We start from the raw sequence: 5,000 nt of genomic DNA, 5'->3' as shown, positions 1-5,000 counted from the left end.
TAGCGTTGTCCCACAGGGGAAAGAACAGAGATTCAGTGCGAAGTCCCACAGGATAGAGACCCGAGACTCGCATCGTACTCCCACCGGGTAAAGACGCGGAACTCATTGCGTAGTCCCCCAGGGGGAAGAACAGAAACTCAGTGCGAAATCCCACAGGGTCAGGAATCGAGTGTCGTTCATAAAACGACTTTTGTTTTCCCTTTGTTGGGTTCTCTGGGATATCATAGGCGCCTTCTGTCAGGGAAGCCCTCTCCTGGGAAGAGGAACTTTATCATCCTGGGACCGCAACGACCACCAACAGGAGGAGGAGAGCGTGTTTCAAGAGACCCTTAGTCCCTGAGGAGTGGGAAGGTGTCACAGCTCGCTCATGTGTCCCAGGAATCCCCCGAAGCCCATTAGTTCGTACAAATACCTCAAACAATACAAAGACGGCCTACAATAGGGCCCAAGGGGTTCCTATAATGTTGCAAAAGGCTTTGAGGGGTTCCTTATGATGTTGCAAAAGAAGGTATGGGATTGCACAGGACCCACTACGGTGTGAGAGAATGTTGCTTCGTCCCTGTCGGCCTCTTTCTCTCTCTCTCAACCGTTCGTTGCAAAGGAGCCGCCATAATGTTGCAAAGAACTGCTGCCATGTGACAGATATCCCCATAACCCAACTTTGCAATGTTGCAATACTACCCTGGAATGTTAAAGGGACTTTCTAGACTGTTGTATCTCGCCGCTAACCGCCGCTAACCGCCCGACGGACACGCTATGTCCGTCCACTAAGTTATTGCAAATGTCCACTACAATGTTGCAAAGACGCACCGTGTTGCAAAAAAAAATAATAAAAAAGCTGTGGTAGGCGACGTTGCAAGGAGAGGAGGCACAAAAAAGGGGAGGGTGGGGCGGCGGAGGGGAGGCGGGGGGAGGAAGAGGTGGGGAGGTAAAGAATGACGCCCGGGGGGAGAGAGGGAGGGGTAAAGCAGGCACCTCATAAAAAAAGGGGACGGGAGGGGAGGGGGCCTTGCAATGGGGAGGGTGAGGGGTGGGGTGGGGTGGGGGGAAGGGAATAGGGGTGACAGGCCGTTGCAACAGGGAGGGGGAGGAATGGGGAGAGGGGAGAAGGGGAGTGACGGAGAACGAAAGGGTCTGATGATCGTTGGTGGGGGGGAGGGGAAAAGGGGAGGGGAAAGGGGGGATGGGGAAGGGAAGTATAAGAAGAAGGGGAATGGTAACAAATATGAGAGGTGGGGGCAAGGAGGAGAAGGAAGAGGAGGAGGAATGAAGGAAGACGGCGAAAGGAAGGAGTGAGAATAGGAAGAAAGGAGGAAGAGAGGAAGAGGGGAGAGGGGAAGAGGGAAGAGAAAGAAGATCCGGAGGAAGTGAACAATTAAGAACGAAAGTGAGAGAGAGAGAGGGAGAAGTAGGAAGAAGGGAGAGGCTGGATGGGGGAAGCAGGAGGAGGAGAGAGCAGGAGGAGGGAGGAGGAGGAGGAGGAGGGAGAAGAGTAGAGGGAGGAAAAGGAGGTGTGTAAAAGTAAAAGAGAAAGGAGAGAAATGAATGCGGATTGAGGAAAAGGAAGAGACTTAGAGAAGAGAGCAAGAATGAAAAAGAGAGAAAGGGAAAAGGAAAGGGAAGGGAAAGGTAGAAAGAAGATAAAGAAAGGAGAAGGAGATGGGGAGGGAGTAGAGTGAAGGGAAGATTAAGGGGAAGTGAAAGAACAAAGTGAGGGGTAAGAGGAGGGGAAAGGAGGGGGGATGGGAAGAGGAAGGGGATGAAGAATTACGATCAGGGCAGGGGGAATGCGGGAGGGTAAGGGATGAGGGTGAGGGGAAAGAGGGAAAGGGAGAGGGGAGAGGGGGGTCAGAGCGAGGCTGTAGCTAAAGAAGCCTGGGTTGCAATATAGCCTTTGGAGTCGGCGAGCATAAAATGCAAAGTAGTCCTGAGGGCTCTGCCCAGCAGAAGGAGCAAAGATCGGCGCCGAGAGGAGGACTGGGCCCCGGCGCCAGGCCCCGGCCCCGGCCCGGCCCCCGGCGCCAACAGGAGAGGCCTCCCGAGGGCGAGGAGTGGGGATGCCAGGCCTCTTACCGACTTCTGAAAACTGTACAGGAACCGCAGGAAGAGGACGAAGAAGAAATGGAAGAGGGGAAGGAGGAGGAAGAAGAGTAAGGGGAAGGAGGAAAAGGAGAAGATGAGGAGGAAGAAGAGGAGTAGGAATAAGAGGTGTAAAGGGAGAATCAGAATTAGGAAGAAGAACATGAGGAGGAGGAGGGGGAGGAGGAGGAGAGAGAGAGAGAGAGAGAGAGAGAGAGAGAGAGAGAGAGAGAGAGAGAGAGAGAGAGAGAGAGAGAGAGAGAGAGAGAGAGAGAGAGAGAGAGAGAGAGAATGAGAGAGAGAGAGCGAGCATGTTTGAAGAGCATATAGGCCGAAAGGAGAACTGTTGGATAGTTTTGAGATGAGAGGAAAATAGAAAAGAGGAAGAAAGAACATAAGAAGTGAAAAAAAGATATGAAGAGAAGAGAGGAGAGAGAAAGAGAAGAGAGGGCAGAGGATGAGAAGAAAGGAGAGAGAAAGAATGTCATAAATCCACAAGCTCTGACAGAGGCATTCATGCCTAGTCGACTTACAGAGCAGGCATTGACTGAAAATGAAAAAAAGAATGTAAAGAAATGATGATAATCATGAGGATGACAATGACAATATAGCCAATGAATGCTTGGACCTCAAAGATCTTCCTCCTCTCCCTCACTCTTCCCCTCCACTCTCCTCCTCCTCCTCCCTCTTCCCCTCCATACTCTTCCCTCCCCTTCTCCCTTGTCCCTCCTTTCCAACACGACACTAGCGTCGCATTTTTTTTGAGAAAGAGAGAGAGACCCGAAACCAACTTTCCATCACCGTTATGATTCGATTTCCTTCGTGCACTCTCATCTTCTGGACAAAAAACCGGCTTGCTACCGGTCTTAGAGGGCCGGCATGAGCTGTTCCAGGACCGGCAGAAGAGGGATTGCGCGGGATCCGAGAGGGAGGGCGTCCCCTCCCAGTCCTCTCCCACAGGTAGGGAGCATGGACTTGGCCTTTGGGGGAGAGTGGGATTAGAGTAGAGGAAGAGGGGGATTTGCAGAGGTAGCCCCTTCCGGGAAGACAAGGAGGACTAAGAAAAGGCGGGGTAAGAGGAGAAGCAGGAGGAGGAGGAGGAGGAGGAAGAGGAGGAGAGGAAGTAAAAGGAGGAGGACGAGAAGGAGGTGTAGAGGTAGAGGATAAGAAGTAGAAGGAAGAGGAGGAGAAGAAGGAGAAGGAAGAGGAGGAGGAAAAGAAGGAGAAGGGAGAGGAGGAGAAAAAGAAGGCGAAGGAAGAGGAGGGGGAAAATAGTTACAGAGATAGAGGAAGAGGTGAAAGAAGAAAAGGAAGAAGGAGCAAGAGGAAGACGCACGCATGTTGGAGGAAACGGAGGAGGAGGAGGAAGAGGAGGAGGAGGAGGAGGAGGAGGAGGAGGACGTGAAGAACGAGTAGGAGGAGGAGCAGAAGGAGAAGAGGCAGAGTAGGGAAAAAGAGAGGGGAAGGGGGTGAGGAAGGGGGAGGAGAAAAATGAGGGGAGAGAGAAGGAAAAATGGAAGTGGGAGAGGAGGGGAGAGGAGAAAGAAGTACGTGGAAGCTTAGGGTGAAGAGGAAGGAGAGGGGAGAGGAAGAAAAGAGGCGAGGGGAGGGCAGGGGAAAAAGGATGACGGAGCAGAGAAGAAGAGAGAAGAAAGGAGAGGGGGAGAAAGAGAGAAAGAGAGAGAGAGATACACAGAGAGAGTGAGACAGATATACAGAGAGAGAGACAGATATACAGAGAGAGAAACAGATATACAAAGAGAGAGACAGACATACACACACACACACACACACACACACACACACACACACACACACACACACACACACACACACACACACACACACACACACACACACACACACACACACACACACACACACACACACACACACTCACACACACACACACACACACACACACACACAGAGAGAGAGAGAGAGAGAGAGAGAGAGAGAGAGAGAGAGAGAGAGAGAGAGAGAGAGAGAGAGATAGGGATGGAGGATAGATAGATAGATAGATACAAAGGGAAAGAAAGGGATAAAAGAGGGAGTGAGGGAGAGAGGGAGGACATTGGAGAAATAATGAGGAAGTGTGAGAGAGAAAATAGGATAGGACAAAAGAGAGGGAGTGTGTAGACGAGAAGGGAGCTGAGGAATAAGACAGGGAGGGATGGCTGGAGGGAGCAAAGGAAGGAGGGAAGGTATGAGAAAAGAAAGAAGGAGAGAAGGAAGGAAAGAGAGAAGGAATGAAAGAAGGAGAGAAGGATGGAAACAGGGAAGGAAGGAAAGAGGGAACGAAGAAAGGAGGAAAGGAAAGAATGAAGGAATGAAGGAGGGAAAGAGAGAAGGAGGGAAGAGACGAAAGAATGAAGGAGGGAAAGAGGGAAATAAAGAAGAAGGGAAAGAGAGAAGAAGGTAAAGAGTGAAGGAGGGAAGGGAGGAAAGAATGAAGGTTGGAAATAGGGAAGGAAGGAAGGAGGAAAAGAGAGGAGGAGGAGGTGAAGGGAGGAAAGAACGAAGGAGGGAAGGGAGGAAAGAATGAAGGAGGGAAAAGGGAGGTGAAGAGGGAAGGAGGGGAGAAAGGAAAGAAGGAGGAAAGGAATGAAGGAAGGAAAGAGAGAAGGAGGCAAAAAGATAAGAAGGGAAAGATAGAAAGAGGGAAGGAGGGAAGCGAAGGGGGCTGAATGGCTGTCCCTTTCTCACTTCTGGCCGGAGATGAGAACCCGTAAACTTGGCCAATACATTTCGTAACCGCCGCCGCCGCCGCCATCGCCGCAGCCCAGGTATAAACCGTAACCGCTGATATGATCGGAGGACCGCCATAATACACGGTTTCTTTCGCGCTCGCCATCGCCTATTGGGACCGGCATATGTACGGTTAACCGTATCTAATATGATGAAAACGCTTTCGTAATATG

General features: G+C 51.1%; 1 protein-coding gene across 7 annotated transcripts in view; it reads right to left on the bottom strand.

Moving 5' to 3' along the window:
* LOC143032304 (uncharacterized) overlaps window positions 1-5,000 on the bottom strand; it is a 751,965-nt gene that overhangs the window by 190,073 nt on the left and 556,892 nt on the right. The gene's annotated exons all lie outside the window — the stretch shown is intronic.

This window comes from Oratosquilla oratoria, chromosome 13 (assembly GCF_046742065.1).
Source record: "Oratosquilla oratoria isolate Oo_2021 chromosome 13, ASM4674206v1, whole genome shotgun sequence".
In the NCBI taxonomy this organism is placed as follows: domain Eukaryota; kingdom Metazoa; phylum Arthropoda; class Malacostraca; order Stomatopoda; family Squillidae; genus Oratosquilla; species Oratosquilla oratoria.
This window is presented reverse-complemented; position numbering and strand designations above follow the sequence as displayed.